The 25,530-nt window shown below is 44.9% G+C and overlaps 1 long non-coding RNA gene across 5 annotated transcripts in view; it reads right to left on the reverse strand.

The window, feature by feature from the left end:
• Positions 1 to 25,530, reverse strand: part of LOC128112597 (uncharacterized) — a 58,441-nt gene that overhangs the window by 3,152 nt on the left and 29,759 nt on the right. For 2 of the 5 annotated variants that reach the window (XR_008219039.1, XR_008219041.1), the window contains exons 2-3: positions 20,379 to 20,494; positions 16,913 to 19,479 (exon numbers count right to left, since the gene is read on the reverse strand). This is a non-coding gene — a long non-coding RNA (uncharacterized LOC128112597). Of the gene's footprint in view, positions 1 to 1,371; positions 4,031 to 5,363; positions 7,708 to 16,912; positions 19,480 to 20,378; positions 20,495 to 25,530 lie in introns of those variants that run through there. The other 3 variants (XR_008219043.1, XR_008219042.1, XR_008219040.1) reach the window with 3 other exon arrangements.

Below are 25,530 nucleotides of genomic sequence, written 5' to 3' on the forward strand. Positions count from 1 at the left end.
ACAGAGGACGTAAGTGCTAGAAACTCTGTGATTACACACTCTACTTCCTTCTAATTTTACACATGAAGAAATTGAGGCCCAGGGGGTAGAGCAACTCTCCCCGAGGCCCAGGGGAAGTTCGGCATGAGACTCTGGGAATAGACGCATGGCCTCCACTCCACAGCAGTGCCAGTTCTATTAATCTAAAGGGGCAGTCTCACCCCAGCAATGGTGAGCACACGTGGACATGCGCTACAGAGTTAACTCCTGTGTGCCCACAGGATGAAACAATTACACCACAGAAGCTCTTTTTCATCGCTACTATCTTTTTTAAAAATATCATATTTTAATTTCTTCTTTGAGAGTTTCATACATGTACACAATACACTTCGGTCATTCTCTCCCCCACCCTCAGCTCCTCCTGGATCGCCCCATATCGGCTTAACTTCATGTCTATCTTTTCAGTTTTTAGGGTTTTGTTGTTGTTGTTGTTGTTTGGTTGGCTGTTTTTTTTTTTTTGTTGTTGTTTGTATAGCCTACGGAGGGAAATTATTGCTGCCCATATACACACTGGTATGAGGCCTTCCACTGAGCATGGCCTACCTACCAGGTCATCTAAAGGAAACAGACTCTCCCTCCCCCAGCAGCCATCACTTGCCAATGGGTTCTCAGCTAGGGGTGGGGCTCACAAACCTCTCCCCTAACCCTGCTGGATATTGGCTGGCTTGAGCTTGTACAGGAAACCCCAGCTGCCTAAATTCAGAGGGACGTGGTCTTTATTTATCCTGCTAGTCTATCTCTTGAAAACTGTCTCCTCAATTCATTAGCTCATTTATTGATTGGGTTGTTTGGTATCTTGTTTAGTTTTCAGTTTTTGGTTTTGGTTCTTTGTATGTTACAGGTACTAACACTTTGCAAACATATGGCCAGCAAAGATTTTTCTCCCACTCTGTATGGGGCCCAGCTTTTTAATTTCACGAGATCCAATTTATCGATAGTTGGCTTCATTTCATGAGCAAGTGGAGTCCTTACCTATGCCTGCATCTTGAAGTGTTCTTCCTATAAGAGTTTCAGCCCTTACATTAAGGCTTTTGAACAATTTAGGTTTATTTTTGTGCAAGGTGAGAAATAAGAATCTGGTTTCATTCTTGTACGTGTGGCTATCCAATTAAAACCACACATTTAACTACTTACTTCTGTTACTTAGTATCAATTTAACACGCTTCTCTTTTGCTTTTATTTACTCCTGCTTCTTCTCAGGTCACGATTACCAGGGACTTCAGATCCAATAAGGAAACTATTAAGAATAACGACAGCAATTTGCAGTCACTTGTCTTATCCTACAGCTTGTCTCAGGCTGCTGACAACATGAATTCCTCTGATGTCACTAACCTGTCTGAAGGGCGTGTGGCTCACCACCCAGGCAGGAAGTAGAAGTCAGAGGAGTTTGTTAAACAGAAGAACCTGTGGGTGAAAACTAAGTAGACACCAGGAAATCAAAAACAAACAAGTACAAATATAACCAATAGAGTAAAAATTCAAGTCTTCCTCAACGTCAAAAGAAAAATTTTAAATAAAAAGACAAAGAAAACAGACTATTCAGGAAAACTGTAAAATACAGGTCAACACACATAGTAATATTTAACAAAATATTATCGATCTGAAATGAACTACAGCAGTTATATTAATATGCACAAAGACGAGGCTAGAAAGATGGCTCAGAGCACTGGTTGCTCTTCCAGAGGTCTTGAGTTCAATTCCCAGCAACCACATGGTGGCTCAGCAACCATCGATAATGAGATCTGGTGCCCTCTTCTAGCATGAAGGCATACATGCAGGCAGAACACTGTATACACAATAATAAATAATAAATAAATAAATCTTTAAAAAAAAGATGCACAAGGGACTTAATTCAACAATTAAAGGAATAATTTTCCACCTGCCTCATAAAGCAAGACCCAGTTCTGTGTGTCGTACAAATGACACCCAAGGCTTCCCAAAGGAGAATGTGAAGGAATGCCAAGCAATTCCAAACAGCAAGGAGGCGGGGTGACATCTGTTGACTTGCCAAAGAAGGACATGCTTAAGTGATAAAAGAGAACTTAAGATGATACAGCCCCCTAAACTGGGTGGCAGTGGTGCACATCTTTAATCCCAGAACTCAGGAGGCAGAGGCAGGTGGATCTCTGTGAGTTCGAGGCCAGCCTGGTCTATAGAGTGAGTTCTAGGACAGTTAAGGCTATACAGAGAAACCCTGTCTTGAAAAACCAAAAACAACAACAACAACAAACCCCTACCTATCTTGAGTATCTATGTACCAAGTAATACAGCCACCACCTCTATAAGACAAAAACTACAGGAGGCACAAGGAGAAATAGATTAATATGAGAAAAGGTTTACATAATATCCTAGAAAGACAAAAACAAAAATGGGCAGAGAAGAGTCATACTGTTCAATCAGCAAACTGAATCTGTCTTGGAAGGTTGGATGTGAAATGGGGTTTTGCTGTGGATCCTAGGCCAGCCTGGAACTCAGTTCATAGGTCGAGGTGGCTGTCTGTCCTTCCCTCCCCCACTCCCAGTGCTGGGGGGGTCTGTATCCCTCAAGCAATCAGCAAGGTAAGTCTTACTGAGATGTATGTACCATTGACAGAAGAGGATACCCTTGATCCTGGAAAGAGAATGTACTATCTACTCAAGGGCACAGGGACAGTCACAGAAAATTAGATTAGTATGTCTCAGAAGAGCATAGGCCACTCCCTAGCATGGGAATACTATAAGCACTCTCTAGTAATGATGGAATAAAACCAGAAATTAATGACAGCTTGGGGGGGAATTGATTTTTTTACTTCATATGGAAAAATTTAAAAATATGTTATTAAAATGCTTTTCAGGGGCAGGAGAGATGGCTCAGTGGTTAAGAATGCTTACTGCTCTTCCAGAGAACCTTGGTTCGATTCCCAGTACCCATATCAGGCAGCTCCACTTCCTTCACACACATGGTGTGCATAAACTCATACAGGCACACCCACATATGCATAAATGAAACTAAGTAAATCTTTGAGAATTGCTTCTCAGAACTTTTGAAAATTAATGATAATGACACTATTTCAGAAGGTATGGGATATATTTTAAAAGTTCATCAGAGAAGGATACATAGTTTCACATATTCATACAAGTAAAAAAATTGAAAAATAAATATAAAATTCTGCTTGAAACACCTAGAGGGGCTTGGAGAGATGGCTCAGCAGTTAAAAGCACTGACTGTCCTTACAGAGGAAACAGGTACAGGGTGGCTCACAACCATCTGTAACTCCAGTCTCAGGGATCTGATGCCCTCTTCTGGCCTCTGCGGACACTGCATGCACATAGTACACACACACACACACACACACACACACACACACACACACACGCAAAACATATTATATATAATGAATGTAAATCTGCTTAAAAACACTCAGAAAAAAATATATCAAAGGAACTAAAAGCAAAAGAAAGAAGAAATAAGCGCAAAAATGTAAGTCATAGAGAATAGTTAAATACATAACCACACGAATAGATGAACAGTGGCCACTATTAGTAGGAAAATGGGAGAAGACACAAGACACAGCAATTGCTCTGGGGAGTGGTCCTTCTGGCTTAGCATATCCACTCCCCCTCGTCTGCAAGCCTAGGCCATATTCTACCCACTGTGATGTTCCCTCAGAGTGAACCACAAGCCTCTGCCCCATGAGTGTCTAAGGGCCCCCAGCCAGTTTACCCTCTGTTGTCCTGGCTGGGATACTTGAGGAAGCTGAGTCCCATTGCCCACCGTGACTCTAGCTGGGACCAGGGGCTGAGTCTTCCCACTCACCCCTGGCCTTCTCTTCTGCCTCCTCATCCACTCTGAAGATAACAGGTGGTTACACTGAACCCACTCAAAAAGCTGGGCTCGCCGGGCCGTGGTGGCGCACGCCTTTAATCCCAGCACTCGGGAGGCAGAGCCAGGCGGATCTCTGTGAGTTCGAGGCCAGCCTGGGCTACCAAGTGAGTCCCAGGAAAGGCTCAAAGCTACACAGAGAAACCCTGTCTCAAAAAACCAAAAAAAAAAAAAAAAAAAAAAAAAAAAACCTGGACTCCTCTTCTGTCTTGTTTGTTGGGTTTTCCAAGACAGGGCTGGGCTCAGTACTGTGTGCTCACAACCCAAGCTCTGGGGAGGCAGAGACTGCGGGATTCCTGGGGCTCACTGGCCAGCCGGTTTAGCTGAATTGGAAGGTTCCAGCTCCCAGTGAGACACTTTGCCTCATAAAAACAAGTTGATGGTTCCTGAGGAAAAACCCTAAGGTTGACCTGTGGCTGCCACACGAACACACATGCACACACACAAAGACCAGCTTTCAGGAGATACCTTTATCTGGATACAGTGACCTGGAACCCAGTAACTTTATAGAGGCAAAGCCAGTGATGACAGAAAAATGGCGGAGCTGAGGACTGAAAAGAAATCTAAGACAACCAGGGCTCAGTGAGCACCACTTACACTGTCACAGCCCAAGGAAAGACAGAAGAAAACAGGATGGTTAAGGGTGCCTTGTGAGAGCTACATCCCCACAGCGCATTTTGCCAAAGCCAAGAGATGCTCCCAGATGAGGCACAGTCACTAGAAACCAAGCACCCACCGCAAAAGAGGGGGAAATCCTTTGGCTGCCCAGGTGACAAATGGCTCTTTTGCATGCCTGCGGTGTGACCCTTGCCTTAGCCACCCTGCAGAGAGGACCTTTGTGGCTGCAGGTATCAGTTGGGGTCCTACTAGGTGACAGATAGCTCCTCCAAGGGGCGAATGAGAAGCGCTTTGGGGAGGGAACTGTTTACAGATAAGCAGCTAAGGACTGAGGGACCCGAGAGAGCAAGGAGGCTCCCCTGGGTACTTAGAGCTCTCTAGTTACACCGTTCAAGCTGTAGGCGGCAAGGAGTAGGGTCTGCTACTAGAACCCTGTGGGAGCTGTGGGCGGGGTGGGCAGCAGCTATCTCCCGTTCTCTGGCCGCCCTCTACTCAGCTGCCACAGTCCACAGAAGTCAGCCTTTGGGGGGCGGGGGGGGGGCACAGAAGAGACCCAGAAAGGCTGGGGCGAGCAGAAATATCCAGCCTCTGTCGGCTCATTTCCCAGTGATTCTAGAAATAACGGGAATTGGTGAAACATTTGCAAGGAAGGCAACCACACAAATTTTCATTTGCCCAGGACTCAGATGGCAAGGAAGGGAAGCCCCAAGAGGAGAAGGCACAGGAAGGAAGGTGTGTCCCCGGAGGCAGGGTTGGGTGAGTGGAGGGAGGCAGCGCTCTGTGCTGGCACAAATCACAGGCCGGCGCTCCAAGCCCTTGGTTAAAAATCAGAGTTGTTTACTCACCTGGAGCACTCCCGACAACCCCGCATCTGTCGTTATCTTAGGTGTACTCATGTGGCTCTCCCGCTGCTCCTGGGCCCATTCCCGGGATATTAAAGCACTTTTTAAGTTGTCACATCTTCCAAGGCAGAGAAGTCCTGATGGAAATGCAGCTTGAAACCAGCGGCAATCAGCAGAGATCCATCAATTAGCACTCGGCATTAAGCAAGGCAGAGTATTTTCTGAGGCTCTCAAGGCCCCTCCACACCTGAGCGTTTCACAGCGCTTGCTAGTTCTTGTCTGTTTGAATAATGTCCAGGGCTCTTGACTAGCAGTTTGACAGGATTTTGTTTTGTTTTGAGGCTGCCAGAGAATACTGAGCGTCTTAGGGAAGCTTTAACACAAATGGTTCAGCTCATTCAAGGCTCTTCACCACCCATCTTTTTTTTTTTTTAAAGTATCTCCGTTTTAAACCACTAATTATAATTTATTATAACAATACTTCCCAAGAAGCAGAGTCCTTACTATAATTAACTGCCTGAGAGTAGGCGCAGCAACTGTTTATTTAGTTTCAGTCTACTTGTTCGGAATTTGTTACCCCTTGAAATTTAACTCATAATCAGATCTAGACTCCAAATGTTAGGGAATCATCACCATGGGCTGCATAGTCCCCAGCAATTTACTCCTTCTTTTTTTTTTTTTTTTTTTTTTTTTGGTGATGGCTGCTATTTTATGCAGCTGAGAGGGAAAGATTTTATCCTAAAATGTTAACATATTTATGCCTTTTCTGGGAGATTGAGATGCATGGCTCCCAGGCATCATGCACAGCTTTCAAGTGCTGGGTTGTGAGAATTGGAAATGTACTCTCTACTGTCATGCTTCATCAAGCATCGAAATGAAGAGGCGCTGTCTCCTGTGGTCTGTCCCAAGACTTGCACTGGCTCTGTCTCCTTATCTATAAAATTCGGGTGATCACAGAGCTGTGCGGCCGAGCATCATCTAAGCATTTGGCAGAGGGCTTGGCAGCAAGCATGCAATTCTGACTCTCATTCCGGGCCAGCCAACAAGGTCACTGTGGCAGCAGCAAGAGCAGATGAGAGAGTGGGTACTTGGGCTTGTGCTGAGGCCGGACAGGCTCTGCCTACAAATGAACAGCAGCCCTTTCTTCCCCATGCAGGTCAGACTTCTAAGACGACTCTCAGTGCGTGATTCAGACACAGTCACCAGAACCAAGTGGTTTGAAATTACTTGGCTCTCAAGTGGTCGGGTGACAAATACTTCGTTCAGGCACCTTCTTATCAAGCTCTTACTGGCTTTCAGGTCCTTTAGCACCCTGGACTCAGATTTTTGTCTTGAGAATGAAGTAAGGAGTTTTGTTCCTGGCTTCATGTACTGTGAATTCATGAGGCTATTTGCGAGGCTTTGGAAATGCCTACCAATATTCATGTTTCATAGGGTACCATGCCACCTACAGTTATTGAAATGTCGCGCTGGTGGTTCAGAAAGTTGGCACATAGAGATTTAGCTTGGTGACAAAATACTAAAAGGACACCATACAGGTATGTTTGAAGCATTGCCCTTTTTTGCAGAATAGAAATATTAACAGTTTAATTGTGCTAGGAGGGCACTCAGTTGATAGATTATTTGCCTATCATGCACAAGGGCCCTGGGTTCAACCCCCAACACTGCTGTAGCATCAACTGAGTGTAGTGGTATATATCAAGGAGATAGAGGTAAGAGATTAAAAAATTCAAGACCATTCTTGGTGACATAGTGACTTTGAGACCAGACTGTTATATATAAGACCCTGCCCCCAACCCCAACCCCCAAAAGAAGAGTGAGGGAAAGAAAGAAGTAGTTTAATTGCTGTTTGTGGTGGTAAAGGCAACATGGTTATTGCCAAACCACTACAGATAAGAGAAATCATTGCACAGTGAAGAATAACTCACTAGCCTTGGGTTGCCCAACCCTGCATACTCCCCCACCAAGACTGGCCCAGGGCCCAGCTCTTGGGAGTATCCTGCTTATAATGCCTGTATACTTGAGGCCTTGGCATCAGATAGTTAATACCAACAAGGAAATTTATGGTGAACAATGTCATATGCCAAGATTTGGGGCCACGATGCACTGCTTTGACCTCAGAAATGCTGGGTGTCTTTGTTACTGTTCCATTGCTGTGAAGAGATACCACAACCAAGGCAACTCTTATAAAAGACAACATTTAGTGAAGGGCTTGCTTACCGTTTCAGAGGGCAAGTCCATGATCATGGGAAGCAAACAGGCATGGTGCTGGAGCAGTAGCTGAGAGTTTACATCCTGAACTGCAGGCAGCAGGGGGAGAGAGAGGGAGAGGGAGGGAGAGAGAGAGAGAGAGAGAGAGAGAGAGAGAGAGAGAGAGAGAGAGAGAGAGAGAGAGAGGAGAGAAACTGGGCCTGGTGGGGGGCTTTTGAAATTTTAAAGTCCACCTTCAATGACACAAGTCCTCCAATAAGGCCATACCTACTCCAACAAGGCCATACCTCCTAATCCTTCTCAAACAGTTCCACTAAATGGGAACCAAGCATTCAAACATATGTGCCTATAGAGGCTGTTCTCTTTCAAATCACCACTCTGGGGCAAGGAGCTGAAGCTATTTGCATAAGCACCGTGTGTCCACATAACTGCCCCCTGAAGGGTTCCTGCATGGCAGCAGTGACATGTGCCATGTCACATCACAGCTGGGAGAATCTGTGAGTGATTCTCCAGGTGGTGACAGTTAAAACGGGTCCTTAGCTTTTCCTGTGCCCTATCCTATGTTCCTTTCCCTATCCCTGATATTAATCTCTAGTACTTTTCTATAATAAATAAACTGGATCGTCCTTGGGGGATCCTCTGAGTCTTCCAGCATGTCATCAAAAACAAGAATTGTCCTGGGGACCCCCAGTGCAAACAAAAGAAAAATTGTCCATTGTACACCTCCTAAATATAAGTTAAACACACTCAAGGTTTTTGTTTTCAAGTGGGAAACAGATCATTCTGTTTAACAAGCTTTCCTTGGCTAATACACAATGGATGTATTTTCTTCCACCCTTAGATACAGTCTACCCATTGTATAGAATGTATAGAATTTGAGGTATGTTTGTTTAATCAATTATCTACAAATAAACATGTAGCTGCTTTTCTCTGTTCTTTGTATTATAAACAATGCTGCAGTAAATACCATTATAAATAATCTCCTTGTGAGCTTTTCTAATTGTCTGTGATATAACTGTAATGCAATTATTGTATAACAAGGATAGTAATACTGAGCCATTGAGTGGGCTCAGTAAGTTATGTCCCTTGCAGCCAAGTCTGATGACCTGAGCTTGATCTCTGGGACTCACAAGATGGAAAGAGAATTCCTGTAAGCTGTCTTCTAATATCTACAAGAATGTCACATCATGTGGGTGCCCCCCACACAAATTAATGAATGTAGTAAAAATTTTAAAGACTGTAATACAAAGATTTAAAAATTATGATGAAATCACTTAAAGTGATAAATGAGGTGTCTCACAGCAGGTAAAGTTTTTAGGACTCCCACCAGGAGGAATTTTGATATTAGAATAACTGGAATTGGTCTAGAATCTGAAGAAATCCTTGCTTTCATTAATGGAAACCTGAATCCCCACTATTTCCAATGTATCAACATCATAGGATGTTATTTACTATAAGTCTAAAAATATGCAAGACTTTTTGCTGAGATTTATTACGATCCTGGCACAGCCATATCTGAATGGAATGGCAGAAGTCATAAAGCCAGCACAGCTGCTTGACAAAGATCCAGCAGAGCTGAGCTACATGATGGCTTCCATGCCACCTTTGGTTTTCATCTCTACCTGTTACATACTTGGGGCACTTTTAATATTTGTACAGTTTGGGAATGTTAGATTGATGGAAAATTCCTTATAAATCATTTATGCCTTCTCCCAGGAATGCTGCTTCTAAGCTTATCCAGGAAAGTCTTAAACATACTATTCACACACACACACACACACACACACACACTTTGAGGGAGATGTCCTTATCTACTTGAAGGTCTTCCTTATGCCCTGGAGGTTGTGACACATAAGTAAGCCAGAGGTCTCTTAATGAGGCTATGAGACACTCTTGAAACATCTCTCCCTGCACTTACACTGGAACAAGATATTCAAAACAAAGTAAATTTAAAAAGGTCAACAAGATTCGGTGGGCTAGAGAAATTGTCCACAGTTCAGATTACAAGCCTCTTCCCACTGTACACTCAGACAATTACGTAGCATACAACTCTGCCCTACATTGAAACATATTGATGAGCAAAGTATGGAGTGGAAAGATGATAAAAGTATGAGGTGTTGGACTTCCCTCTCTTAGAAGTTAGCTCATGTAGAGCTACTACAATGTCATATGACCAAGGAACAACAGAATGCCAGAATTAGACATATAGACAAATTCTATAAGGATATAAATGTGAACATTGATTGTATTATGCCAGAATTTGAGTAATAACTGTAGCAGCTTTAGCCTGAGGATTTTTCCTGGGTACTCTGATCACTAAAAGCTAATAATACATTGCTTGAGATATGGCAAAATGCCCAGGATGGTTGAAGATTTTGTATTGGTCTAGTGTCCTTGAAGCAACCAAAACAACCAGCCTGAGCACAGGCTGTCATATGTCATAGATTCTCAAAAATTGGGTTATGGGGTTAATGAGTAAGAATGATAACTCTGTTTATTAATGATGTCAAAACTTGAGGGAAAATGATTGGAAATGATAACTCTGTTCTGTCATAGTTTATTAATGATGACTAAAAGATGAGCAAAAAAGAAGAGAAACACATGTCCAAAACCAAAAATGATATGATCTATGTTTTGGAACATAATGAATGTATCCCTGCTAACTAAATTCTATATAAATAAAGAAACACTCTGGCTGCCAGTCAGTCAGGCTGCAAGATTCTCCCAACCACCATGGCCTGGCTCACTTCCTTCCCCACCGACTCCAGACATCCACCACAAGCAATAGCTCCCAGCACGATCCATTTGTCAAAAGTTTTCAGCTATAAAGACAAAAACCTGGCTCAAAACCCAAACAATGTAAGATCAAGTGTATCTACTAATAAGAATCTAGCCATCTCCAGAACAAAACTAATCAATCTTAGACAAAGGCAACAGAGCCCAGGGTCAACACCACATATCAATAACAATACCTAACATTCAGAAGAAGAAAAAAAAAAGATCAGAAAATGAAATCTGTAATCAACAGGAAACAGCAAATTAACAAGATACATGCATGACTAAGATATCAGAATTACCAGACAAAAGCTTATAAATATAATTATCATAGATCTATTAAGTGATTTTAAGAAAAAGATGCAAAATGAGTGAGCAGGGAGGGAAGGAACTCTTAAAAATAATCAGAATTTTAAAAAAGTAAAATCTGTAGAAAAATGGACAGATTTGGGAAGTATATTAAATGAGGTGACCCAAACTCAGAAAGACAAAATCTGCCCATTCTCTCTTATATTTGTTCAAGTCCAGACTGTGCTACATGTCAAGATCATTTCTCAAAAAAAAAAAAAAAAAAAGCCAGAAAACAGGCCAAAGACATCAATGGATTTTCCACCAGGACAGACAAGCAGGTGACAGATCACCACAAGAAAAGACCTCAACACCACTGGCCTCCAGGGAGATGAAAACTTGAGACCACACTGAAGTAGCATTACAAACCTCATGGGATGAATCAGTAAGCAAGGCAGCAGCTGGGAGTGAGTGGGTCTCACACACAGATGATGGGGTGTGTTGTGGACGCCACTCTGGGAAACACTGGGTGCTTAGCATCTGCCTACCACTGCCCCAGAATCTGCAATCTTGGGAATTCATCTCAGAGGAATGAAAACTACTGTTTCACACAAAACTTTGTGCATGAATGTTCCTAGGAGACGTATTCACAATTGCCAAAATATAGAAATGTTCAAATGCCCTTAACATGTGGTGGTTTGAATGAGAATGGCCTCCAAAAGCCCTTATATTTGAATACTTGGTCTCTGGGTGGTGGAACATTTGGGGAAGAATTAGGAGGTGTGGCCTTGTTGGAGGAGGTGTGCCACGGGGTGGGGGTGGGGGGGTGGGGGGTGGGCTTGGAGGTTTCAAAAGCCCAAGCCAGGCCCAGTGGCACTTGCACTCTGTTTCTCTCTGTTTCTCTGTCTCCTGCTGGTGGATCGGATGTAATTTCTCACCCATGATTCAGCACCACACTTACTTGCCTGCCGCTATGCCATGGTGGGCATGGACTCATCCTCTGAAACTGTAAGCTGCATAAGCTCTTTCGTCTATAGGTTTCCATGACCATAGTGTCTTATCACAGCAATAGAAAAGTAATTAAGGCAGTAGGTAAATAGAAAAACAAACTGCAATGTATTTCTCTAATGGAACCAATATATTTCTCTATTGGTCAGTGACACACAGCTGATTGGATTTTAGGGCATCGTTGCAGAGTGAATATGCCTATCTTAAGATTACATGCTGTTGGAGTCAAATTCTACAGCATTCTCACACTGACAGAGTTATAGAGATGAGGAACAAGTGTAAGGGTACCAGGAAACAAGGATCAGCGGGACAAGAGCAGTGCTGGTAATACAATAGCACAAGGTCACTCCTGTGCACTGATGGACAGCTCTCTATCTTGATGGGCAACCATGTAAACCACACAAGAGCAAACTGCATAAAGGCACCCTTACGCACTCATGTGTGAAAACATCTGTGGAAGAAACAGTCCGCAGTGCTGTACCAATATCAGTGTCCTGGTTCTGTGGTTGTGCTCAGGTAGCATGCTGCTGCTTGGTGAGGGATGCACAGTCAGGATCTCCAGGTTACTTTCAAAGTGGAAAGACTTTGAAGGATGATTCGTTGCCAAAGGCAAAATCAACAACGGTGTTTAGAGGGATTTATAACACACTGAGAAGGTATAATACACAACAAACACCACAGAGTGGGAAACCACATGGAAGGCTGTTGTGTTTCCGACTGTAACATAGAGTAATACTGAGTCAAGGTCAGTCGTAGTGATTAAAAGAGTGCACACTGACTCTTTGATGTGATAGAAAGACAGACTGGGGGGTTAGATCTCTGTCAGGTGTAGCTAGAAAGCAAACAAGGCATACAATAGAATACTGCAAAGTTCAAGGCTAACCCACAAGGAAGCTGGGAATTATGGGATGAACAGAAAGAGAAAAATGGCAGATTGAGTCTAACCATGCCAGGATCCCTGGTGACTCCAAATGGGCTAAATAATGCAATAAAAGATATACATTATCATTTGTGTTTTTTAAAATCTCCAAGTACCTGCTGCTCACAGAAAGTACACACTGGATTGCAAGTAAGGTTCAAACGATCCAAACACTAGTCCTAAGAATGTTAGTACAGCTCTGTGTTAGAAAGACGGACTTTGAGATGAGAAGGATGGCCAACGAATGGGGGGAATGATAAAATGAGGGCTGGAGATGTAGCTGAATGGCCGAGTGCTGGCCTGGCATGCTTGGGACTCTGTGTTCCCTGTCCAGCTTGGCATAAACCAAGTATGGTGACATATGTCTGTAATCCCGGCACTTGGGAGGTACAGTTCAAGGTCATCTTAGACTACATAGTAACTTCATCACAGCCTGGGACCCTGAATCAAAATTAATAATAATAGTGAAAATCACCTTAACAGGATGCAGTGACCTTAAAAATACTCACGGATCAATCTTCCTTCATGTACAGCTCATGAAGCAGGAACTCAAGGCTGAAGCCAGGCATGGTCCCAGCCCTCTGTGAGCTCCAGGCCAGCCTGGTCTACATACTGAGTTCCAGGACAGCAAGGGCTATAGAGAGACCCTGTCTCAAAAAACCACCAACCAAGTAACCAAACAAACAAACCCTGAGGGCTGGAGAGAATGGCTCAGTAGTTAAGAGCACTCTTGCAGAGGACGCAGGTTCGATTCCCCAGTACAGATCATTGGGTACCATAAACAAAGGATGGCGTAAGAAATGATGAGGGAGGATGACAAGATGGCTCAACAGACAAGCACGCCCTGGCCTGAGAGAGGATTCCAGCAACGTCTCCATGTAATGTGAATTGCTAAACGGTCTTATTAATTAAAAAAAAAACAAACCCAGAGCCAGATATTGGGGTAAAAGCTGAAAGATCAGAGAAGCAGAGCAGCAAGCCACTAGTTCTTACCCCTATGAAATCCTCTACCAAAAGAGAGCAAGCTCCTCTCTCCACCCCACCTTATCACTTCCTCTCTCCGCCCAGCTCTATCACTTCCTGTCTGTCTGTACAGACCTCCAGAACTCTATGGTTAACGAGTGGCTAGCTCCTCCTTCCGATTTTCAGGCAAGCTTTATTTGTTAGAGCACAAATAAAATATCACCACACCTCCACAACAACCAGGAGCCCTCCCGGCACCTTGCTTGGGCACTATTATGATCTCTTTGTGATGATCATGGTCCTGCCCACCACCATGACAAACTGAGCAGGACAAGGAGACCCACATGCAGGCCTAGGGTGCTCTGCCCTGAGCTCTGAGGAGAAAACATGGGCCCACCCGGCCCCTGGTTATGTGGGCTATGGTGGCTACACTACTATGGTGAGCTAATGCATGGTGTGGTATGACAGAGAGAGAGGCAGAATGGTTTGTGTCCTGTGGACAGAGGCATATCTGAAGAGGTGAAAGTGGTGAGGAGCAGGCTGACATGGGTGGCTTGATTGCCACCCAGGGTCATAGTGATGTCTCGGCCTGGGCTGCTGCTGGGGCCCATGTCTGGGTTCATGGCTCTGTTGATTGTGGCTCCTGATACCCCTGAAGGCCGAGAGGATAGGGATGTACAAAGTTGGCCCTGCCCCTCACCTGCTGAAGCACTCAGGAGAGAGGGTCCTACACCCCACCTGGGCAGCAAAATAGATCTGCAAACAGGGACATGGGTGAGCTGGGCCTGAGGGTGTGAGAATGGGAGAGCAAATTGTTCCCCTCTTGTATGCCATGTGGTGGCAAGGGTGAGGGAAAGATGCCCTCCTCTCCTCAGTCCTCACTACCAGCAGCAGGTGGGGGATCTGACCCAACCCCTCACCAGCTGTAGCACTCAGGAGAACAGGTCCTGGGCCTTGCCTGGGCATCATAGTAGAGTTGATCCTGTAGAAAGATGTACAGGTGACCCAGCTTTGAAGCATGGGAGGGGCATAGCTGGTATCACCTCCCTTGTCTGCAGTTTGGTGGTGAGAGCAAGGGAAAGATGCCCTCACCCCTTACCCCTCACCCCTATTTCCAGATGGCAAGGAAGCTGACCCTCCCCTCTACTAGCTGCAACACTCAGGAAAGCGGGCCCTGCACCTTGTCTGGGCAGCACAGTGGAGCTGACCCTGTTACAGGGACTCAGGTAAGCCAGCCTTGAGAATGTGAGCATGAGAGATCTGGCCCCACCACACATCTGCCATATGACAGCATGGGCAGGGAAGAAATGCCCTCCACTCCACCTCTCTATGCCTGAGACAGATGGGAGAGCTGCCCTTGCCCCTCACCAGCTACAGCACTGGGGAGAGCAGGCCCTGCACCTTGCCTGGGCAGCATAGTAGAGCCAAACCTGTTGGCGGAGGTGTGGGTGAGCTTGCATAATGAAAATGGCCCAGGTGATTCAGCATCCAAAACAACTTCAAGGCTGCTGGCTGAGATGATCCAGCCTCACAGAATACTCCAACCAAGACTTAACAATTATACTAATTTTCTCAGGGTCCCTCAAAGATTACCAGTGCCACCTTCCTAGTAGTCTAGAAAACTACTCACACATTCCCAAAATATTGGTTATAAATGTTTGTTTTTATTTCAGTGGGTTGGGTTACAAATTGCTATTGGTAATAGTAAAAAAAAAGTCTAAACAAAGGAGTTAAATTCAGAGCTCTCTTTCTAAAAGAAGAAAGGGGGCTATGATATAGAAATGATGGGGGGAAGGTAGATTATTGAATCTACTTTCAAACTAAAAAGGCAACTGCTAGTCTTAAATAATATACATTGGTATGGATTTTTGTATATTGATACAAATTTAAAGTTAATTTTGTTATACTGTGTGTAGATTTCTACACTTTTTAAAGGTATTGTGTTTATGCAGCTCATTTAAAAATATAATGTATAATTAAGAAATACAGATTAATAAACATCTATAATAGTTAAACTTATAGTCATATTAGGTATGTTTTCAAGGTCATACACAGATATATTTAGATAGATGGTCTTCAAACACTTCAAAGACCTGCAGAATATGGCATTTAATATGTTTAAAAACCTAAGACTTTTCATGAGAGTGAGACACATCTGCTCCTGGCAGAACCAATTTACTTCAGAGAAGATAATGGGTATTGAAGAAACTCCTTATGGAGTTTGCTTTCTTTGTGGCAAAAGCTAGCCATGTGGGCAAAGAAACTGCCTTTGCTTCAATTGCTGACAGTTACTGTCCAAACTGGACAGGAGGATGCAAGAAAGGTGACTGTCAATTTTCTCCAAGGGTAGGACAGTCCTTCAGAATTTCCTGCTTCACAGGAAAGTCTGTCAGATATGCTTGGCCTGTAGGCCAGAGTTAGATACCCCAACATTACAGAGGAACTTTGAGTGACTGTCCAGACAGTCTCATGTCCCTGTTATTAGGTAACATTTCATCCTTCTGGGGTCTTTGATGGAGTTAATGACTAAATAGTTAAACTTAGTTTTCCTTAGTTATGATAGCAAGCAAATTAAGTATAAAACTTTAGACTCACAAAAATAAAATAGATAATAAAATATTTTCTCTAATTTTGCCAAATACAAATAGACTAGATATTGTAATTGTAATTCTTACTTGATAACTGTTTTTGTTGTATATAATTTTACTATGTTAAAGTTAAAACCTTCCTTTTTAATTAAACAAAAAGGGGGTAATGCTGTGGAATAATCCCTTTGTACACTGTGTGAATATATGTCACCATGACTGGTTTAATAAAGAAGCTGACTGGCCAATAGCTGAACAGGATAAAGCTAGGTAGGAAAGCCAAACTGAGAATGATGGGATGAAGAAGGGCAGAGTCAGAGAAGTTGCCAGCTGGACGCAGAGGAAGCAGGAGATGAATGGGCCATGCTAATAAAGGTACTGCCTTGTGGCAGAGGGTAAATAAGAATATGAGTTAACTTAAAATGCAAGAGCTAGTTAGTAATAAGGCTGAGCTATTAGCCAAACATTTACAATTAATATAAGCCTCTGTGTGATAATTTGGAAGCGGCTCCTGGGACAGAAAAACTCTGCCTACAGTTGTCCTCTGACCTCCATAATGCATTCATATACCCCCACATCATATATTATACATACTAATGGTGGTTCCCAGCCATGGTTAACTCCAGTTCTAGGGATCTGACACCCTCTTTTGAGCTACACAGACACCAAGCACATACATGTAGGCAAAACACTCATACATATAAAATAAAATAAATCTAACAAAAATTTAACTGAAAGAACAGAAGTAACATCTACAATCTTACTCAAGAGATTTTAACATGCCTCTTTTGGTCTCCACTTACTTTTAGGACATTGAATTTTTTAACATTATCGGTCGGCTATTTTCTAGACTGCATCTCAGTTTCAGCAGAAGAGATGTTTCCTTGTGATTAGATGCAGGTCATTCGACTTTGGCAGGATCGTGAGTCCATGGTTCTCATAGAGATTGTGACACAGTCTGTTCTTTGTGGATGATGTATTTGATGGAGGGCAGGCCTTCCAGGTTCCTCTCCTCTGTAGCAATGTTATCCTTGTGGGTCTGTGAATGGTGTAAACCTGCTCCTCATTGAGCACTTGGCTCATGAACTAACTTTTTTTTTTTTTTGTCAGCATGGGCTCATGGTTTCTTACTAATTATCAACATGTATTTTGCTATGCTGGATATGGTGGCACATGCCTTTTATCCTAGCACTCCAGAGTCAGAGATAATCTCTATGATTTTGAGGCCAGCCTGATCTACATACATAGTGAGACCCTGGACTGTCCCACCATAAAACCCCAAAACATACATGTGTATTGTGGTGATCAAATAGCCCCAAGTATGGTCATGGAAGCTTCTTTAGGTGGCTTCTGTATCCTTTTGATGAGTCTTATCATTTTTTAAAAAAAAATTATTATTAGGGTGTATAATATGTGTGTGGTGTTGGAGTCAGATGCACACATGGAAGTCAGAGGGAAACTGTGGAGTCAGTTCTCTCCCGTCAGGCTTGCACATTGCCGAGTGAGCCATCTTGCCAGTCCCTTCAGACATTCCTTCCTTTATGGTACCAGATGATCCAGGCTTATTTTGCATGTCTTGTCCCAGACCCAACATCAGCCACTTCTTAAAGGAGCTCTGGACACTGTTCACATAACATCTTTGCAAACAAAGATCTGGGTGTGAGGTGTGCTCTGTGAACAAGAGTTAAGGAATAATTGTGTATACACACACACACCCCGTGTGTGTGCATCTATACTGAAACCATAATCTGATGGTTTAGAATGGAATCATAATCCTTCTGATTCTCCTTCAACACTACCATTTACCCTAGCATTTGCCCTCTCCCAGTTACAGAACAATCTCTTTCCATCTTATAAGAGTTTTCAGGACTGGAGAGGTGACTCAGCCATTAAGCACATTTGCTGCTTTTGGAGAGGACCTGGGTTCAATTCTCAGTACCCAGGTGGTGGTTCACAACCATCCAAAACTCCAGTTCAGGGTGCCCAATGCCCTCTTCTGACCTCCACAGACATCAAGCATGCATGTGATACACACTACATTCAGGGAAAAGACAAAATGAATAAATCTAATTTTAAAAAGGTTAAAAGACTTCTCGTTTAGGTAGCAACATTACTTATATTGTCCCTAATACGTTTATTTATCTGATTACTCCACTGTATGTATCTCATTTTCCTGAGAATGTCCCCCAACATGGTCATGGAACGTCTTACAGAATGCCTTACCTGCACATCGATTTACACAAGTATCTGTTGGCTTCCTTCCTCCGGATTGTCTAACTGGTGTCAGCCACACTTTTCCTGATCTGTTTTGAGTTTCTTTTTAGTCTTTACTAAGCAGGACACCACAAACATAGTGTCTAGGTTTATGGATGCAATGCAGCATGGCTGCTTAACCTGATGGTCACCTGTTCTGAGGCAAAGCAGTTCCAGACTCAATCCTTTCAAATTCCTGGCTTTCCCATTATTCAGATTAAAATACAGCCTCTCTTGTTACTCAGTTTCCCTTCACACCACTCAAGAGAAGGAAAAAAAATATTGAGCTGATTATTTTCTAAAACCAATCCATTTCTTATAAAAAAAAAAAAAAAGAATGCCCTGTAGATGGTGCAAGGTTTATTAAAAATGCAGGCATTTGGATGCTTTCTGCCCAGGATGCAGGGCAGTCATGGAGAGTCACAGAAGACAGTCTGAGATACTGGAAAGGATCTGGTTATAAGTTAAGGACAATGCCTTGGGATGGAGAATTGTAGACAAGTGACCCATGGGACTCCAGTAAGAAGCTAAGGGTCATTTACTGGACCCTGTGTCCTCAGGACTGCCCTGGCCTCCTCTTACTATCAAGCATGTTCAATCCTTTGAAATTGCAACATTAATGTTCCATTGCCATCTACAACATTCCAGGTCAAAAACTACAGAAGAGTTACCAAAAAAAAAAAAAAATCCCATTGTGTTCCAAGTTCATGCTTTTGTGTTGTGCTGCATCCTGGCTGTGTTCAGCACACACAGCCAGCCTCACCTTCCTGCAGGCCCCAGGTTCTATATGTCCGGCTGAATGGATGAAGGAACCTTGTGTTCAAGACCTCTGGTACAACCCACTGCCCTTCTGCCCTAGCTTTCCCAAAGTGCCTGCCTCTGTTCCCCATGCCAAGTCCCTCAGGGGCCACCGGGCAGGCTCTGCTGCAGACCTGCGTCCCTCCGGCTGCAACACAAGACACGAGGGGTCAGAGCAGCGCCCGGGTCCTGGGTTGTAGCCTGAGGACCCGCATGGAGTCCTGGGAGCCCTGGCAGCCTGCCCCACATGGCTCCTCCTGTAGGTGAGCTGCTGGCTTCTGCTTGGGGAGTCCCATTTGCTATGTACCCAATGAGGAAGCTGTAAAAGAACAGAAGGCAGTAAGGATAGTGGGTCCTGGGACTGGCACTCCACCGCCATCATTAGGGGAAAACCCAATGGATAGAGTTGAGGCTGACTGTGCCTGGTGCAGAACCCTGTCTAGGCCACCAGCCTGGTGATGATACTGAGAGACAGAGGCAATGCGCACATTCATGACCACGTCTCTTCTTCCTCTAAACAGTGAATTAGGGCTGTCTACAAGCCACTAATTATAGTTTATTACAATAACACTTCCTAGGATGCAGCTCTTACTCCAATACCATGATGAGAACTTTATAAATGCCAGACTGATTCAATGAATTGCCCTGGATTATAAATATCTTCACTGGGAAGGCGACAGTAAACACAGTGTTATTGCTACCCACTTGCATCGGGCCTATGGAGAATTTATTGTTTATTTATGACTTATTTTTATTCAAAAACTCTTGTATATCATTTTTATGTGGGTTCTTTTTGGTGCTCAATTTTGGTGCTTTTTTTTATACAAATCAAACAAAGTAGGTCTAGAATCAAGACAGTGTCCTAACGTCAATTCCCCCAGAGTGACACGCTGATATTTTTTTCTCCAGACTCCCTGTCAGGTAAACTCTTTGCAGAGAAGCCCTCAGGACTGAGGAGTGAAGTGCTGTATTCCCCTCCCTCTGTCCCTCTCTCTTCCCTCCTTCCTCCTTTCCTTCCTTCTCCTCTCCCTCCCTCTTTTCTCTGTCTCTCTCTTTCTCCCCCATCTGTCCCCCTGTCCTCCCCTTCTTTCAGTCTCACTGTGTTTGCTAGGCCACTCTCCCCCCACCCCACCCCACCCCACCCCACCCCACCCCCGACTCAAACAATCAGCCTCTTGAGTAGACGGGACCAAGTGCACCACTGGGTCCAGCTCTCACCTGGCTTCCGGCTTCAGCAGAGCAGGCATGTCCATTGGTTCCAGCAGAAGGCAGGGGACTTTGGTGGCAGATTAGACACTGTGCTTCAGTGCAGAACTTAAGTGTCATACGTTTTCCTACCGATGAAAGAAGACAAGAATCTCAAGACTTGCAAAGCAGGATGCAGGATGATGTTGTATCATGTCTACCTTTGTACCCAGATTTAAAATTAAACAATTTAGAGGGGAAATAAAATCTCTTCTCTTGCCCAAATTATCTAAAAGATGCCTGAGAGGCTCTTCCCAGCTGGCGTGGCACAACCTGTTGTATCTGCTGAGCCATCCTCTCCCAGGACTGTAGAACATGATGGAAGAGAACAGAGGCTGTCTGGTGGGCAGTGTGGTCTCTGCTGGCAGCCATTCCTCCCCCTTCCCTGCATTCTTCCTCTCTACAGAGCTGGTGACCATGGCTGAGTGACTGTTTTCTCCAGACTGAAATCTTACCTTTAGAGGGAGGCAGGAGGCTCATGACATGTCTAAGATTCACAAGCCCCTCCCAGAGATTAGCTAAGCAGTAAATAATTACTAAGGGAGAGAAGACTCTTCTGTGGAACTGCCTGTAAGTGGGGCAGGGAGCTCCAGAGATGCAGTTTTGTGAGGCATCACCACCCTGGGAAGGACTTTTTGTGAAGCAACTGCCATAAGCCACCTATGCTCCCGTAAGCAACCCCCGATAAATTCACTGACTTACAACGACAGACTTGGGCAATCATTTGTCATTAGTACCTATCTATGTACAGATGTTCGTTCATCTCCCTAGGAAAAGTTCCACGACACTTGAAAGTCAAGATGAATCCCCACATCCCCAAGAACCAGGAACAACTAAAGAGTGAGCCAGCAGAGGCAGAGCTGTGTGAGCCTGTGTGAGCCTCTGCACCTGCCTCATGGCATGACCTCCCAGGTGCCATGGGCTAGGTCCTCTTCCCAGACCACACACAGGACTGGAACAGCAGAGGAGCAAGCCCCAGACAGCAGAGAAACTTGTGGCTGGAACAGTAGCAAGTGAGGCATATAGCAAGCCAAGGAAAAGATAGCCTCGGTCCCTGCTGTCTTCCAGGGACCATCCACCTCCCATGTACTGGAGAGAACCAACCACACCCTCTTGGCCAGACTGAGGGGGCTGCCTGGCTCCACATGACAAGGAGAGGTAGAGGAAGAGAGAAGAAAAACTAGAGAGGAGCCAAGAACAGACTGGAAACACATCGCTCCTCCCTTCAGAGAGGATACAGGGAAAGGAGAGCATCAGGCACAGGACAAGGACAGAGGGCTCTGACTATTATAGTGACTGTGACCAGTGGAGGGTCAGGAGCCTCCTAGGGATGGTGAAGCCTGGGGTAGGGTAGGACTGGGGCGGGGGAGGGGGGGAGAGACAAAAGAAGTTCCTTATTGAAGAGCAGTGTGGCCTTGCTGGAATGCAGCCAGATTCCAGGGCCATAACAGGAGGCACCAGGTGTCCCAGCAGCTTCTCCAACAAGCAGGGATAGGAAGCACAGGTGGACTAAGGCCTGTAGGAGAGGGCAATGGCAGAGCTCCTGCCAAGGATGGGGGGTGCAGATCCCCAGTGAGGGCACATGATGACTTGTCCAGTATTTGGACAGAGGGAAGGACTGAGCTAGAGGGCAGGATGTTGGAGGATTTTGGAGCATGCACAGAGTAGATCAACGTTAACTGAGAGGGTCTCTGTGACAGCCATTGCTCCACCCCTGCCTGCCTGGCTCAGGGACACGTTCAAGGCAGATGGTAAGGACATGATCATCAGGGACAGAGGAAGGAGACTGCAAGCTAAGACACTCCTCGTGTCCTGAGAGTTCTAGACACCTCGTGAGGACCTTCGAAGAAACTGAGAGAAGCTGCAGCACCGATTGCAAGATGGCCACTCAGCGGCAGCAGAAATGACTGTTGCCGAGCTGATGCTGTTGCACACAACAGGCCCGTTTGCCTTCCATTTGCAGCAGGTTCCGTTTGGACTCTATTTTCCTCTGTTTGTTTCTACACTCTAAACAAAGGGAGCCTGCACCTTAAATAATCACCTTTCACCCACTTGCAATTCCCTCCCTCGGGTGCAATGTAAGTTTCTGCTATAGGATTATCGTAGCAGAACACAAACACGTTTCAGTTGATAAAGTGTTTATCACATGAATACAAGGACCTAAATTTGATCCTCAAACCTATGTGAAAAAATGGGGCATGGCGAGGTGTGTGCTTGTCATCCCAGTGCTGGGGAGGTAGAGACACGCAGATCAGTGTGGCTTATTGACCAGCCAGCCTAGCTGAACCAGTGAGTTCCAAGTAAAGTGAAAGACCTTGTCTCAGAAGAAACAAGACAGAGGGTGCCTGGGAAGATGCCTGGAATTGACCTCTGGAGTCTACATGCACCACTCACACATGAATACACACACACACACACACACACACACACACACACACACACACACACGGACAAAGACCCTGATCTGGCCTCTGTACAGTTGTATTTACAGACAGTACAGGGTGAATCTTCTCTGTGAGCCCAGAAATAAATGCTTGGAGGGAAATGATTCACTCTGAATTCATCCATCAAATGTATGTTGAGCCTTTTTGTGTAAGAGGTGTACACCACACACTGAAAAGGCAGCGAACCCCTTGCCTGTTTGGGTTGAGGTCGAATTCTCCTGTCCATGGGCAGACGCCAAGGAGCAGCGCAGAGGTTTAGGACCTGACCTTTGGAGTCAGGTTGTTCTGAGTTCAAATACAGCCGCTGAGCTACGTGACTAGAAGACTCTGTCTCTACACCTGAAAGATGGGAGGGGGTGAGGAACGTCACAGGTGGAGAAGGACAGCAGGCGGCCTACGGTGTGCTGTCTGTCATAAGGGGCTTGCTTGCACCTGGAGAAGATAGACACCCCAGAACCCAACGTTTTTGTCGTCATATGTAGCAGTGTGATGCACTAAATGTGTCCAGTTCACCTGTCGAAACCCTAACCCTTACTGTGACTGTATGCGGAACACAGAGCGATCACAGGGTGAGACGGGACAAGCCAGCTGTTATAGTCACCCATAACCTCCAGTCTGCTGCTCCTTAAGCTAAGTGAGGCTTGTCTCTCTTAGCCCTTCCCTGACTCTCCTTGCTGTGCCCACACCCCCCTCCACCAGATACAGAGTCCAAAAACACCCCCTCCCTGATCCGACTTCCTTCCCAACTGCCCTAACCAGCCTTGCCTTCTGATTGCCTCTGCCTGTCATCTGTTAGTCTCTGCATTTTCTAGGGTGAAGTTCAAGACCTTAGCCCGCATTTCCTTGTCCTCCGCCCATGCCAGCTGCTCTCCCCACAGGCACATCCAGAGGAGCTGACTTGCTCCTGTCTCCCTCCCCTTCGCCTCCACCATGTCCCACAGGGCAGCCCCCTCCTGCCCATGATCCTAGGGCCAGCTGGAGCAGAAAGGAGCTCACATCTCATCTCCTCATGGGTTTGGACTGTATTGTGCCTCTGAGGTTTCTTTATATTAAACATCTTTGGAAACAGTAAATGCAGTTAGAAGCTCTGAGCTGGAAAATTCTGGCCTGCCAGGAACCGAATCCTATATCCCAAGGTCTCTAATAAGGAATATTAAATATTAAGGGTATGTAATAATTATTTGTTAGATAAATTAAATTACTTTAGAACCTTCCCCCATTTTATCATTGAAAGGGCCTTTTTTTCTTGCAGATATAACACAATTCAGAATCTCAAAAGCTTTAGCTGAGATCATTTTCTCAAGCACAGTTATTAATAATTTCCCTTAAAATGCTCATTTAAGTGCCCAACGCAGAGATAAGAGGTCTGCTTTCCTGTTGATGCTCACACTCAACCATAATTATCTGTCACAAGAGGCATGAAGAGGTATGAAGATGAAAGCTGTGGGTCCAGTGTGTCACTTCAGAACCCTCAGACGGGGGCAATTAACAGCAGCCTTAAGTGCTGGGGTGGGGAGGGGCACCGCTAATCATCTGAGGCCAGTTGTTCTGAATGTCACAGAGAGCAGTGTTCTCTACCACACCCCCCACACACACACACACATGCACACACGTGTGAGCACAAGCTTGTGTCCATACACACATCCTTGTCCCTGTCATGAAGGACTGTCTACAGACAGAGAAGCATGGAGACAACTGCATTGTGTGAGATACACATGGGACTGTCTTGCTTTCCTAAGCATGCAATTGTTGGCATCAGCCAGCCATTCCCCTTCACTCAGGGTCACTGTTGTGGGCATTGTTCACGGCATCATGCATCTGTGATTTCCCCAGCAGCTCCGTGCCTTTTCTTCTTGGCTGCCAAAACATTCAGTTTCTGTGTCTGTTTCTTTTCAGTCTTGCTCTGACTGCCCAGTTCTCTGTTGTTATGAGGACACACTGCAGAACAGCCCTGAGCCCCCGACAGATACATGTACAAATGCCGGGAAGATGAGCAGGTTGGCCGATCGTGACCAGGCATGATGCATGCTGCTAATGTGGAGAGCAGGTGTCCCAGCACATTTATTCTGGAAAAGTTGGAGTCTCTTGCTGTGTAGTCCGAGCTCATCTAAATCTTTTTCGAGCCTCCTGCCTCAGCCGGAGCTGAGGTGCCACCACGACAGAATCCTGGCAAGTTCAAGAGGTATGTAAAGAGACTCTGTTCCGAATGAGGATAACAGAAGAGCTTTGTCCACTCTAGGAGTGGCAATTTAATTTCTGCGCACCAACATTCACCAAATGAAATGAATGCTGTTAATCTGAAGTGTATTGGGTTTGTAGCTTTTATGACATCTCATTTAGGAATCTGTGTTGGCTTTACAGCAGTCAGTGAGCTTGCACATGCTGAAGTAGCTCTACAAAAACAGAGTCAGCCCTGGGACGCCACAAGAATTGTCCTCCATTCTGTCCTACAGAATCTCCACTGCATGACATCTGGCCTGCACTCAGCAGGGACACTTGTCCTCACCTCATCTTGGCCTGGCAAATCCTGCTGTTTGATGCAACTGGTGTTCAGCTGCTTTCTCCCTTTTTCCTTTCAGGCAGGGACCCATGCAGAGTGGGTCTCCTCGCCCTAGTTAAACCACTCTATGGACTCCCTCAAAGGCACATCCAGAGGTGTGTCTCCTAGGTGATTCTAAATC

This window comes from Peromyscus californicus, unplaced genomic scaffold, assembly GCF_007827085.1.
Source record: "Peromyscus californicus insignis strain IS unplaced genomic scaffold, ASM782708v3 Scaffold_17__1_contigs__length_78620276, whole genome shotgun sequence".
NCBI lineage: Eukaryota > Metazoa > Chordata > Mammalia > Rodentia > Cricetidae > Peromyscus > Peromyscus californicus.